The sequence below is a fragment of the Emys orbicularis genome, chromosome 12 (genome assembly GCF_028017835.1).
Source record: "Emys orbicularis isolate rEmyOrb1 chromosome 12, rEmyOrb1.hap1, whole genome shotgun sequence".
Lineage (NCBI taxonomy): Eukaryota > Metazoa > Chordata > Testudines > Emydidae > Emys > Emys orbicularis.
In genome coordinates this window covers 46003986-46018985 of record NC_088694.1, presented here as the reverse complement: position 1 = coordinate 46018985, position 15000 = coordinate 46003986, and positions in this window count along the sequence as shown.

Here is a 15000-nt window from a genome sequence, read left to right as displayed (position 1 = left end):
CCACCCTCGCTCAGCTCCCTGCCTGTGTCTCTGTGGCGTCTGTGGCTGACATTGACTGATCTCAGTGGCGGGTGAGAACATGGCCCTTTGATCTTTCTCACAGTGGCCCAGCCGAGAGCAGGCTGGGGTTGGGCAGACCAGCCCTCGGCCACGATAACCCCAACCGTAGCGGGAGGGTTTCATGCGAAGGGGATGTGGCAGGCTCTGTGACACGCTACAGCTGGGAGCTATAACTGTGCAGCAGCAGAGGGGTAATGACACAGCAGAGCCAGGAATAGAACCCAGGAGTCCTGGCTCCTAGCCCCCTGCTGTAACCACTAGACCAGATACTGTATGCAATTAATATTAGCAAGGGGGAAGGAACACATGCCAAAATAGGGTAAGAACAGGTTAAAGAATATCTAGATAAGTTAGATGTATTCAACTTAGCAGTGCCTGATGAAATTCCTCCTAGGGTACTTAAGGAACTAGCTGAAGCAATCTCAGAACCATTAGCAATTATCTTCAAGAACCTCTGGAGGACAGGTGAGGTCCCAAAGGATTGGAGAAGAGCAAACATAGTACTTATCTTTTAAAAGAAGAACAAAGAGGACCCAGGGAATTATAGACCAGTCAGCCTAACTTTGATACGTGTGTAAGCAGGGTCTGAATGAGCTCAGCCCTGACAGCTAGCTGGGGGGTGAGATTTCAGGAGCAAAGTGTATGTACATGAACACACCTACTTTGCCTACGTATCCGGCAGACAGAAGCTGTGTTGCTCAAAGTGATCAATTTTGGCTGGTGTTGGGTTTCAAATCACTTTAGTACTGAATGCAGGGGTAGTGAAATGTTGTTATCAGTTTTCAGAGTAGCAGCCGTGTTAGTCTGTATCCGCAAAAATAACAGGAGTACTTGTGGCACCTTAGAGACTAACAAATTTATTAGAGCATAAGCTTTCGTGGGCTACAACCCACTTCTTCGGATGCATATGATATGCATCCGAAGAAGTGGGTTGTAGCCCACGAAAGCTTATGCTCTAATAAATTTGTTAGTCTCTAAGGTGCCACAAGTACTCCTGTTATTTTTGTTGTTATCAGTGTTATTATCTTTATTCTATGAGGAAAGGGAGCAGAACTGTGCTTAGCCTGCCCTGATTGAGGGGGTCACCCTCAGCTGAAAGGAACTCGCTAAGCCAGAGGCTCTAATGCCAGACCCCTGTGAAAGTCAGAAGGGGTGGGGACAGGGTCCCTGCCAGGAGATGTGGCTTCTGCCTAAGGGTCCCTGGTCTGATTTAACCTGTTCCTCCCCACTCTTCAAAGCTAGAGCTAAAAAGGCTCCATTTGCAGTCTTTTGTTTTGTTAAGTGCTCACTAGAGCTGAAATCACTTGTGGTGGGGCAGCGTTTCTGCCCAGCTTGCTTCAGGTTCCTCCATTAAGAGCTGACAATCACTAAGTGTTGGGTAGAACCTCAACAACTGAGCAGCAGAGGTCACAGCAGAGAGGCAAGGGGCAGCAGAAGGTGACCGGTGAGCAGGCGGCTGGTGGGAGCGGCGAGCAAGCAGCCAGTGAAGGTGGATGGTGGGAACTGTTGAGGCAGGCAGCAGAGTGGAACGCTGTATGGCAGGGCAGGCAGCAGAGTGGAACGCTGTATGGCAGGGCAGGCAGCGGAGTGGAACGCTGTATGGCAGGGCAGGCAGCGGAGTGGAACGCTGTATGGCAGGGCAGGCAGCGGAGTGGAACGCTGTATGGCAGGGCAGGCAGCGGAGTGGAACGCTGTATGGCAGGGCAGGCAGCGGAGTGGAACGCTGTATGGCAGGGCAGGCAGCGGAGTGGAACGCTGTATGGCAGGGCAGGCAGCGGAGTGGAACGCTGTATGGCAGGGCAGGCAGCGGAGTGGAACGCTGTATGGCAGGGCAGGCAGCGGAGTGGAACGCTGTATGGCAGGGCAGGCAGCGGAGTGGAAAGCTGTATGGCAGGGCAGGCAGCGGAGTGGAACGCTGTATGGCAGGGCAGGCAGCGGAGTGGAACGCTGTATGGCAGGGCAGGCAGCGGAGTGGAACGCTGTATGGCAGGGCAGGCAGCGGAGTGGAAAGCTGTATAGCAGGGCAGGCAGCGGAGTGGAAAGCTGTATGGCAGGGCAGGCAGCGGAGTGGAACGCTGTATGGCAGGGCAGGCAGCGGAGTGGAACGCTGTATGGCAGGGCAGGCAGCGGAGTGGAACGCTGTATGGCAGGGCAGGCAGCGGAGTGGAACGCTGTATGGCAGGGCAGGCAGCGGAGTGGAACACTGTATGGCAGGGCAGGCAGCGGAGTGGAACGCTGTATGGCAGGGCAGGCAGCGGAGTGGAACGCTGTATGGCAGGGCAGGCAGCAGAGTGGAAAGCTGTATGGCAGGGCAGGCAGCGGAGTGGAACGCTGTATGGCAGGGCAGGCAGCGGAGTGGAACGCTGTATGGCAGGGCAGGCAGCGGAGTGGAACGCTGTATGGCAGGGCAGGCAGCGGAGTGGAACGCTGTATGGCAGGGCAGGCAGCGGAGTGGAACGCTAGATGGCAGGGTGGGCAGCGGAGTGGAACGCTGTATGGCAGGGCGGGCAGCGGAGTGGAACGCTGTATGGCAGGGCAGGCAGCAGAGTGGAAAGCTGTATGGCAGGGCAGGCAGCGGAGTGGAAAGCTGTATGGCAGGCAGAGGAGTGGAAAGCTGTATGGCAGGCAGCGGAGTGGAAAGCTGTATGGCAGGGCAGGCAGCGGAGTGGAACGCTGTATGGCAGGGCGGGCAGCGGAGTGGAACGCTGTATGGCAGGGCGGGCAGCGGAGTGGAACGCTGTATGGCAGGGCGGGCAGCGGAGTGGAACGCTGTATGGCAGGGCGGGCAGCGGAGTGGAACGCTGTATGGCAGGGCAGGCAGCAGAGTGGAAAGCTGTATGGCAGGGCAGGCAGCGGAGTGGAACGCTGTATGGCAGGGCAGGCAGCGGAGTGGAAAGCTGTATGGCAGGGCGGGCAGCGGAGTGGAACGCTGTATGGCAGGGCGGGCAGCGGAGTGGAACGCTGTATGGCAGGGCGGGCAGCGGAGTGGAAAGCTGTATGGCAGGGCAGGCAGCGGAGTGGAACGCTGTATGGCAGGGCAGGCAGCAGAGTGGAACGCTGTATGGCAGGGCAGGCAGCGGAGTGGAACGCTGTATGGCAGGGCGGGCAGCGGAGTGGAACGCTGTATGGCAGGGCGGGCAGCGGAGTGGAACGCTGTATGGCAGGGCGGGCAGCGGAGTGGAACGCTGTATGGCAGGGCGGGCAGCGGAGTGGAACGCTGTATGGCAGGGCGGGCAGCGGAGTGGAAAGCTGTATGGCAGGGCGGGCAGCGGAGTGGAACGCTGTATGGCAGGGCGGGCAGCGGAGTGGAACGCTGTATGGCAGGGCAGGCAGCGGAGTGGAAAGCTGTATGGCAGGGCAGGCAGCGGAGTGGAACGCTGTATGGCAGGGCAGGCAGCGGAGTGGAACGCTGTATGGCAGGGCAGGCAGCGGAGTGGAACGCTGTATGGCAGGGCAGGCAGCGGAGTGGAAAGCTGTATGGCAGGGCAGGCAGCGGAGTGGAATGCTGTATGGCAGGGCAGGCAGCGGAGTGGAACGCTGTATGGCAGGGCAGGCAGCGGAGTGGAAAGCTGTATGGCAGGGCAGGCAGCGGAGTGGAACGCTGTATGGCAGGGCAGGCAGCAGAGTGGAACGCTGTATGGCAGGGCAGGCAGCGGAGTGGAAAGCTGTATGGCAGGCAGCGGAGTGGAATGCTGTATGGCAGGGCAGGCAGCGGAGTGGAACGCTGTATGGCAGGGCGGGCAGCGGAGTGGAACGCTGTATGGCAGGGCAGGCAGCGGAGTGGAACGCTGTATGGCAGGGCGGGCAGCGGAGTGGAACGCTGTATGGCAGGGCGGGCAGCGGAGTGGAACGCTGTATGGCAGGGCAGGCAGCGGAGTGGAACGCTGTATGGCAGGGCAGGCAGCGGAGTGGAAAGCTGTATGGCAGGGCAGGCAGCGGAGTGGAAAGCTGTATGGCAGGGCAGGCAGCGGAGTGGAACGCTGTATGGCAGGGCAGGCAGCGGAGTGGAACGCTGTATGGCAGGGCAGGCAGCGGAGTGGAACGCTGTATGGCAGGGCAGGCAGCGGAGTGGAACGCTGTATGGCAGGGCAGGCAGCGGAGTGGAACGCTGTATGGCAGGGCAGGCAGCGGAGTGGAAAGCTGTATGGCAGGGCAGGCAGCAGAGTGGAAAGCTGTATGGCAGGGCAGGCAGCGGAGTGGAAAGCTGTATGGCAGGGCAGGCAGCAGAGTGGAACGCTGTATGGCAGGGCAGGCAGCGGAGTGGAACGCTGTATGGCAGGGCAGGCAGCGGAGTGGAAAGCTGTATGGCAGGGCAGGCAGCAGAGTGGAACGCTGTATGGCAGGGCAGGCAGCGGAGTGGAAAGCTGTATGGCAGGGCAGGCAGCAGAGTGGCGGCTGGTGGGGCAGCCAGCGAGAGCAAGTGCTCAGAGGGCAGAGCAAGCAAGGTGCCCTTTCCCCCGGGTGGGAGGTGAACTCACACAGATGCGCCTCTGAACCCTGGGACCAAGGACAACCCCTGGGAGTGGGCTGTGGTGAGGGAGCAGAGAGAGGCACAGTACAGGAACTTCTGGTTGTAGAACTCAGGAACGTGAGGCAGGAGACACTGCCCCACGGTCACTGGGGTGGGCGTCCTGCTCACAGTTTTATAATTCTGAATCCTGCTTGTGGCATTTTCCTTAATTAATGTCAGGACACTTCCCTCCTTTCATTAAAAGTTTCTTTCCTACTGTCAAGGCTGCTTCCCCACTTTGAACTTTAGGGTACAAATGTGGGGGCCTGCATGAAAACTTCTAAGCTTAACTACCAGCTTAGATCTGGTCCGCTGCCACCATCCCAAAGCTAATTCCCGTCCCTGGGTAGCCTTGAGAGACTCTTCACCAATTCCCTGGTGAATACCGATCCAAACCCCTTGGATCTTAAAACAAGGAGAAATTAACCATCCCCCCTCCTCCCTTCCACCAACTCCTGTTGGATCAAGATCCAACCCCCTTGGATCTAAAAACAAGGAAAAATCAATCAGGTTCTTAAAAAGAAGGCTTTTAATTAAAGAAAAAGGTAAAAATCATCTCTGGAAAATCAGGATGGAAAATAACTTTACAGGGTAATCAAACTTAAAGAGCTCAGAGGAATCCCCTCTGTCTTAGGTTCAAAGTTACAGCAAACAGAGATAAACACTCTAGTAAAAGGTACATTACAAGTTGAGAAAACAAAGGTAAACTAACACGCCTTGCCTGGCTGTTTACTTACAAGTTGGAAATATGAGAGACTTGTTCAGAAAGATGTGGAGAGCCTGGATTGATGTCTGGTCCCTCTTAGTCCCAAGAGCGAACAACCCCCAAAACAAAGAGCACAAACAAAAGCCTTCCCCCGCCCCCAAGATTTGAAAGTATCTTGTCCCCTTATTGGTCCTTTGGGTCAGGTGTCAGCCAGGTTACCTGACCTTCTTAACCCTTTACAGGTAAAAGGATTTTGGAGTCTCTGGCCAGGAGGGATTTTATAGTACTGTACACAGGAGAGCTATTACCCTTCCCTTTATAGTTATGACACGCCCCGCAAATCACAGATAGTGTTGGACAGCCGGTTCCACACTGGCTGTGATTTCTTCCTGGAGCTCTAGGAGAAAACAGAGTTAATAAGACACATGCACCTTTAGACATACTACTGATTATATAAAAACTAACAATATGTTCCACATTCCCAGAACAATTTTTAACCAGTTGATTCTGGAAAACTTTCCAGGGAGAGTGCATCAGCCACTTTGTTAGAAGCCCCTGAAATGTGTTGTATTTCAAAATCAAAATCTTGGAGAGCTAAACTCCACCGAAGAAGTTTTTTGTTATTCCCCTTGGCGGTATGAAGCCACTGTAGCGCAGCATGGTCTGTTTGTAGTTGGAACCGCCGTCCCCAAACATATGGGCGTAACTTTTCCAGCGCGTACACAATGGCGTAGCATTCCTTTTCGCTGATTGACCAGTGGCTTTCCCTCTCAGACAGTTTCTTGCTGAGAAACACGACAGGATGGAATTCTTGATCCGGTCCTTCCTGCATTAAAACTGCTCCCACGCCCCGCTCGGACGCATCTGTGGTTACTAGGAACGGTTTGTCAAAGTCTGGGGCCCTTAGCACAGGGTCGGACATGAGTGTCGCCTTAAGCTGGTTAAAGGCCTTTTGACACTCATCAGTCCACTGAACTGCATTTGGCTGTTTCTTTCTGGTTAGGTCTGTCAGGAGGGGGTCGATTTGGCTGTAGTGTGGTACAAATCGCCTATAATATCCGTACAAGCCTAAGAAGGATTGGACCTGTTTCTTTGACTTTGGAACCGGCCACTTTTGGATAGCATCCACTTTGGCCTGTAGGGGATTTATAGTTCCTTGACCCACCTGGTGCCCCAGGTAAGTCACTCTGTTTTGGCCTATTTGACACTTTTTAGCCTTAACAGTTAGTCCTGCCTGCCGGATGCGCTCGAAGACTTTTTCCAGGTGCTCCAGGTGTTCTGTCCATGAATCAGAAAAAATGGCCACATCATCGAGGTAGGCAACTACAGATTCTCCCAATCCCGCTAGGAGACCATCTACAAGTCTTTGGAAGGTGGCGGGTGCATTTCGCAGCCCGAAAGGGAGTACATTGAATTCATACACCCCTGCCTGGGTGACGAAGGCTGACCTTTCCTTAGCGGGTTCATCTAGTGGTACTTGCCAGTACCCTTTGGTTAAGTCTAAAGTACAGATGAATTGGGCATGTCCCAATTTCTCCAATAGCTCATCTGTGCGTGGCATTGGATAGTTGTCAGGACGAGTTACAGCATTTAGCTTACGGTAGTCCACGCAAAAGCGTATTTTCCCATCTGGTTTGGGAACTAGAACCACTGGCGATGCCCATGCACTGTTAGAGGGGTGGATTATACCCATCTGTACATGTCCTGGATCTCCCTTTGTATAGCAGTTTGGGCATGAGGTGACTCCCGGTAGGGTGGGGTTCTAATTGGGTGAGCATTACCTGTGTTAATGGAGTGGTATGCCCGTTCGGTCCATCCTGGAGTGGCTGAGAAAATTGGTGCAAAGCTTGTGCACAGCTTCTTGATCTGCTGTCGCTGCAGACGTCCAAGGGTCGCGGAGAGGTTCACCTCTTCCACGCCAGCATCCCTTTTTCCTTCGTAGTAGACACCTTCAGGCCATTCCGCGTCATCTGTTTCCTGGGCTGTAAACTGGCAAACGTTTAATTCTCTGGAATAAAAGGGCTTAAGAGAATTAACATGGTATACTTTAGGCTTTATGTTGGAGGTGGGGGAGGCTATGAGATAGTTAACAGCTCCTAGGCGCTCCTGGACCGTGAATGGTCCTTCCCACGATGCTTCCATTTTACGGGCCTGGAGCGCCTTTAAGACCATGACTTGGTCTCCTACTTTGAAGGACCGTTCTCTGGAATGTTTATCATACCAGGCCTTTTGCTCTTCCTGAGCATCCTTTAGGTTTTCTTTAACAAGAGCTAAAGAGTTTCAGGGGGTGCTTTGTAGGTTGCTTACAAAGTCTAGAATGTTAGTTCCTGGAGAAGGCGTAAACCCCTCCCATTACTGCTTCACCAACGGTAATGGCCCCTTAACCTCGCGGCCATACACAAGTTCAAATGGTGAAAACCCTAAACTGTGATGTGGTACAGCCCTGTAGGCAAAAAGCAACTGCTGCAACACTAGGTCCCAATCATTGGAGTGTTCATTTACAAATTTACATATCATGGCCCCCAAAGTTCCATTAAATCTCTCCACCAGGCCATTGGTTTGATGGTGGTAAGGGGTGGCAACCAAGTGATTCACCCCATGAGCTTCCCACAGGTTTTTCATGGTCCCTGCCAGGAAATTAGTTCCCGAATCTGTAAGGATGTTGGAGGGCCAACCTACCCTGGCAAAAATGTCTGCTAAGGCCTGGCACACACTTTTAGCCCTGGTGTTGCTTAAGGGTACTGCTTCCGGCCATCGGGTAGCAAAATCCATGAAAGTCAGTATGTACTGCTTTCCTCTGGGTGTCTTCTTTGGGAAAGGACCCAGAATATCCACAGCTACTCGCTGAAATGGGACCTCAATTATGGGTAGTGGCTGGAGAGGGGCTTTAACCTGGTCTTGGGGCTTTCCCACTCCTTGGCACACCTCACAAGACCGGACATAATTAGCAACGTCCTTGCCCATTCCCTCCCAGTGGAAGGACTTCCCCAACCGGTCTTTGGTTCTGTTCACCCCAGAATGGCCACTGGGATGATCATGGGCTAAGCTCAAGAGCTTTACCCGATACTTAGTGGGAACTACCAACTGTCTTTGAGGATGCCAGTCTTCCTGGTGCCCACCAGAAAGAGTCTCCTTGTATAAAAGTCCTTGTTCTACAACAAACCGGGATCGGTTAGAAGAGCTGAGAGGCGGTGGGGTGCTCCGTGCCGCCGCCCAAGCTTTCTGAAGGCTGTCATCTGCTTCCTGCTGGGCCTGGAACTGTTCCCTTGATGCTGGAGACATCAGTTCCTCCTTGGACTGTGGACTGGGGCTTGGTCCCTCTGGAAGCAATGCAGGTGCTGGGGCTGTTTCCATTGACTGTGACCCGCTGTCCGCTGGTGCACTATGTGGTATTTCAGGCTCTGGCTGAGCCTCTTGGGTAGGGTTATCTGCTGCTTCTGCCAGTTCAGGCTTGCTGGTGCCCTCTGGCATTGGAGTGGTAGATGGGTTTGCAAGCGCTGGACTCAGTGCTGGCAATGGTTCTGTTGCTGGTTGCATTGCCAGTTCCGGTTCTGGGACTGGCTTTGGCTGGGTCTCTGGGATTGGATCCACTACGGCTGTTGCAGTCGTTGGCAGGGGATCCGGTTCCACCACCTTTGTTTGGGACTTTGGTAACACAGACGGGGCCCTGGTGGACGGCTCAGGAACAGGGATGGGGGTGAAAGCTTGCTTAGCCTGGCTGCGGGTGACTATTCCCACCCTCTTGGCTAGCTTCACATGGTTGGCCAAGTCTTCCCCCAGCTTTATGGGGATGGGATAATTGTCATAGATTGCAAAAGTCCACATTCCTGACCAGCCCTTGTACTGAACATGCAACTTGGCTGTAGGCAAGGTTACAGACTGTGACATGAAGGGTTGAATTGTCACTGGAACCTCCGGGTTGATGAGTTTGGGGTCCACTGGGGATTGGTGGATAGTTGACACTTGTGCCCCAGTGTCTCTCCAAGCGATAACCTTCTTTCCGCCCACTCTCAAGGTTTCCCTTCGCTCTGAGGGTATGAGAGAGGCATCTGGGTCTGGGGATCTTTGGTGTGATTGTGGTGTAATGAACTGTAATCGGTTGGGGTTCTTGGGGCAGTGAGCCTTTATATGTCCCAGTTCATTACATTTAAAACATGGCTCTGCTAAGGTATCACCGGGGCGATGTTGGTTGCTGGAGACTGGTGTGGTGGGGTGAGAAGGCGTCTGGGGTTTCCCTTGGGATGTGGGTGGGGCCTTGGGTTGTCCCCGGTGGTAAGGTTTGGTTTCAGGTTGCCCCTTCTGATATTCGCTCCAACTGCTACTAGTTTTTTTCTTTTCTGCCACCTCCACCCATTTGGCTCCAATCTCCCCCGCCTCGGTTACAGTTTTGGGTTTCCTATCTAGGATGTACCTTTCTATTTCCTCAGGAACACCCTCTAAAAACTGCTCCATTTTTACTAGGGAAACCAGATCTTCCAGAGATTTAACATGTGCTCCTGATACCCAGGCATCCCAATTTTTGTCAATGTGGTAGGCATGTTGGGTAAATGACACGTCTGGTTTCCACCTTAGGGCTCTGAACCGCCGACAGGCATGCTCGGGTGTTAGCCCCATTCTGATTCTGGCCTTGTTTTTAAAAAGTTCATAACTGTTCATGTGTTCCTTAGGCATTTCAGCCGCCACCTCTGCTAAGGTCCCCTGAGCTGCGGCCTCAGCTCTACCATGTACTGGTCTGGAGTGGTGGGACCTGAGAAAAGTCTTCAAATATGTGAAGGGCTGTTATAAAGAGGATGCAGATCAATTGTTCTCCATGTCCACTGTAGGCAGGACAAGAAGGAATGGGCTTAATCTGCAGCAAGGAGGTTAGACATTAGGGACCCAAGAAATTTGGGACCTCTTCGCAGCTCTGCCCAGGATCCGAGTAGGCAGGGATTTTCATGGATCACTGATGGGCACCCAAACCCCTTAGGCAGGTTTTGAAACACTCTCCCTTGGGCTCAGTTTCGCCAGCTGTACAATGAGAAGAATGTGTCTGTTTGAATTGGATGCTCTTTGGGGCAGCAAATTTTCAAGAAGTCAGAGAGCACTGGGGAAGTTCCAGAAGCCTGGAAGAAAGCTAATGCTGAGTTAATATTTAAAAAGGGTGAACAGGACGACGCAGGTAGTTATAGGCCTGTCAGTCTGAGAGCAATCCCAGGGAAGACAGAGTGGCTGTTACGGGACTCAATTAATAAGGAACTAAAGGAGGATAATGTAAAGAGCCCCTGGTAAAGGTAATAGTGTTGATTTATACACATAGACTTTTGTAAGGTATTTAACTTAATACCATGCATTTTGACTGAAAACTAGAAGGATAGACAATTAAGATGGCATATGTGAAATGGATAAAAAGCTGGCTCGCTGTCAGGTCACTAGATGTAATTGTAAATGGGAATCATCATCGAAGGAGTGTTTCTAGTGAGGTCCTGCAGGGATCTGTTCTTGGCCCTGTGCTATTTAACTTTTTTTCAGTGACTTAGAAGAAAACATAACATCCTCACTGATAAAGTTTGCAGAAGACACAAAAATTGGGGGAGTGGTAAATAATGAAGAGGACAGGTCACTGATAAAGAGCCATCTGGATTTCTTGGTAAACTAGGTGCAAGAAAATAATAAGTGTTTTAATATGGCTAAACGTAAATGTAGATATGTAGGAAGAAAGATTACATGTGATACTTATAGGATGAGGGACTCTGCCCTGGGAAGAAGTGACTTGGAAAAAGTCTTTCGGGGGTTGGTGAATAGTCAGCTGAACAAGAGCTCCCAGTGTGATGCTGTGGCCTAAAGGGCTAATGCGATCTTGGGATGCATGAACAGGGGAATCTAGAGCAGAAGCAGAGAGGTTATTTTACCTCTGGATTTGGCACTGGTGCAACTGCTGCTGGAATCCTGTGTCCAGTTCTGGGGCACACAAATCAAAGAGGAGGTTGAAAAATTGGAGAGAGGTCAGAGAAGAGCCATGAGAATGATTAATGGATTAGAAAACCTGCCTTACAGTGATAGACTCAAGGAGCTCACTTAATAAAGAGAAAGTTACCAGGTTCCTTGATGACAGGCTCTAAGTATCTACATAGGCAACAAATATTATTCAGGGCTCTTCAGTCTAGCAGAGGAAGGTCTAACATGATTCAATTGCTGGTGGTTGAAGCCAGACAAATCCAGACTGAAAATAAGGTGTAACATTTTTAACAGAGAGAGTAATTAACCATTGGAACAATTTACCAAGCGTTGTGGTGGATTCTCCATCCCTGGCAATTTTTAAATCAAGGTTGGATGGTTGTTGAACAGATCTGCCCTAGGACTATTGTGGGGAAGCCTTGAATCCTTCTCCACTGTCCCCCACCCTGAGTGTGGGTGTGAGCTGGGGGGAGGGATGTGGGTCAGAGAGACCAGACCCCCCCCCCAATCTGTCATAACATCAATTCCCACCAACCCCTCGATGAGGGTGGTGAAATAATGTGTCTAATTCTCAACCTCCCTGAGCCAGCCAGTCCCCACACCCTGTAGAGATGAAAGAGATGAACCCTGGTTCTGACATCGCATGGTGGGGGCGGAGGGGAGGGAAGTATAGAGAGATTGATAGAGAGGCGTGTGTGTGTATGGGGATAGGTGGATGGCAGCATGGCGAGACCCAGACAGACAGATATGGATGTGGATTGATAGATAGGGATGGGGATAGATGGATTGGGAAGGGGATAGAAAGATATATGGATGGAAACAGATGGATATATTGGGGTATAGATTAATTGGGATTAGATAGATAGATAGATAGATAGATAGATAGATAGATAGATAGATAGATAGATAGATAGATAGATAGATAGGGATTGGCTAGAGAGCTAGATAGATCAGGATAGTATCGATCAATGGATGGAGTGGATGGATGGGGATAGATAGACAGATAGATGGAAAGATGGACAGGGATGGATGAATGTACATGGGGATAGATAGACAGATAGATGGCTGGGATAGATGGATGGCTGGGGATTGGCTAGAGAGATAGATAGATCAGGACAGGATCGATCAATGAATGGGAATAGATGGATGGATGAGGATGGCAAGAGGCAGTTCAACTTTCTGGCACTTGACTAGTTTCAAACCTGTCCCACTTTTGTCCCAGAAGTTGCCCCTCTGGAGTCAGGACAGCTGATTGCTTAGGCTGCTTTTATCCTTGGAATTCCCTTTGCATCTCTGTCCCAGCAGGCAGGGACTCTTCCAGCCCTGAGGGGGTTAATTCCCCCCTGGCACCCACCAGAGCCTCAGTCTTACTCCTGTGGGAATTCTGTGTCACTGTGCAATGCACAATTTGCACAGAATTTAATGTTGTTTGCACAGAATTTTCCGCCCCCCGCCCCCCCCCCCCACTCCTCAGAAATGGGCTGCAAAGCTGATGGCCGCCACAAGGGGCCGCTGGACCCCGCAGAGCGCAGCTTCACATAGAGGACACTGCCGTGGGGAGGGGGAGGGAGCTGGAGGGTTCCCGCAGCTGCAGTTCTCAGCTCGCCCCGGAGGAAGGCAGCGGCAGGCAGGAAACTCCTTACAAGCCGGGTACCCAGCATCAGGCTGTCTCTCCTTCTGGATCCCTGGGCTCTGTGGGGAGAGGGTGGGGGTGTCTTGGCTGGGGGGGTCCATGGCTGGGCTCTGGGGATACAGGAGTCTGAGCTGGGGGGTGCCACGCAGCTGGGTTTTGGCAGGAGGGGGTGCGGTTGTCTGGGTTGTGTAGGGTTACCTTATTTCAGCAAGCAAAAAAGAGGACGGGAGGAGCCCCGTCCTAGCCCCGCCCCCGTCCTGCCCTAGCCCCGCCCCTGCCCCTTCCACTCCCTCCCACTTCCCGCCCCCCTCAGAACCCCCAACCCTCCCCCCGCTCCTTGTCCCCTGACTGCCCCCTCCTGGGACCCCTGCCCCTAACTGCCCCCCAGGACTCCACCCCCTACCTAAGCCTCCCTGCCTCTTGTCCCCTGACTGCCCCCTCCTTAGACCCTCCCCCCATCCTAACTGGACCCCTAGGACCCTACCCCCTACCTGTACCCTGACTGCCCCAACCCTTATCCACAGCCCCACCCCCAGACAGACCCCTGGGACTCCCACGCCCCATCCAACCACTCCCCACCCCCTGACAGCCCCCCCAGAACTCCTGAGCCATCTAAACCCCTCTGCTCCCTGTCCCCTGACTGCTCCGATCCCTCTCCCCACCCCTGCCCCCTGACAGCCCCCCCCAGAACTCCCAACCCCCCCCCCGCTCCTTGTCCCCTGACTGCCCCCTCCTGGGACCCCTGCTCCTAACTGCCCTCCAGAACCCCACCCCCTACCTAAGCCTCCCTGTTCCTTGTCCCCTAACTGCCCCCTCCTAAGACACCCCCACCCTAACTGCCCCCCGGGACCCTACCCCCTACCTGTACCCTGACTGCCCAAAACCTTATCCACACACACCCCAGAAAGCCCCCCCCCCGAACTCCCGACCCCCCATCTCTTGACTGCCCCCTCCAGAACCTTCCTGCCCCTTCTCCGACCCCCTGGCCCCCTTACCCTGCTGCTCGTCCCGGCACGCTGGGGAGCGGGGGAGGAGCTCCAGACTGCCGGAGGTGATCTGCGAATGCAGGGAGTGATCTCAGCTGCAGGGGAGAGGAGGAGGGGCTCTCTCTGGCTGTCGGAGCCCCATGTAAGTGGCACCATCCAGCCGGCTGCCCTGTTAGCCGCGCGCGCTCTGCATGGGGGGGGGGAAGTCCGGACATTTACAAATTCCGCCCGGACGCTATTTTTAGCTCAAAAAGCCGGACATGTCCGGGGGAATCTGGACGAATGGTAACCCTAGGGTTGGGGGGATACCCCACGTCTGGGCTGGGGGGGGCAGAGAAACAGGAATTGGGTTATCATAGGGATTTCTTTAACTCTCTACTGCTGGGGGACAATTTTTGTGTCTCTGTATTGTTACAGATATTCATACTGCCACATATTTTGAAATAAATTACCAAAATAATTGAAACTGGTGTGATTCTATTTTGTTCTTTTGACAAAGAAAATATGTAGAATTTTGAAATATTGTGCGCAGAATTCCCCCAGGAGTATGACATTCTGCATGAAATCACTAAACACGGGTGTCCTACATCCCAGCCTAGTGCATTAACCGCAAGCCCAGCCTTCCTCTATAGGGGTTAATTCCCTCCTGGCCCTGGCAGATGCAGCAGCTACTCTGGATTTCAAGGCTCATGTTGATCAACCATTCCCAGAATCACTTTTTTTTTAAAACTTCATTTTTGTTCATTGCTGGCAATGTAGCAGTGAGCGAAATGCAGCAGGTGGCGCAGCAGGGAGGGACAGGGAAGGTGGGAAGGAGGCGATCAGCGCCGGGGATTGAGCTGCAATCAGTTCAGCGTAGCCTTCGCTGAGCGCCCTTCCCACTGGGAACAGGTGTGTTTGCAACGGGAAATGCCCCCCCCCCCCCCCCAGGGGAACTAACACTCAGGAAAGGCCCAGTGAGGACAGGGCAGGCTGCAGTTTTAACATGACTTAGCAGGTCAGGTAACGATGAGGATCTCCTATAAATGGTCACTCGACCGGGTGACACGGGGCAGAGCTACAAACCACTGGGTCTTCTGCAGGATTTGGCTCGTGTCTGTTACCCCGGGGGAAATAAACCAGCTTTTTCCCTAGCAAAGAGGTGGCCTAAGGATTTGGATTCCCAAGG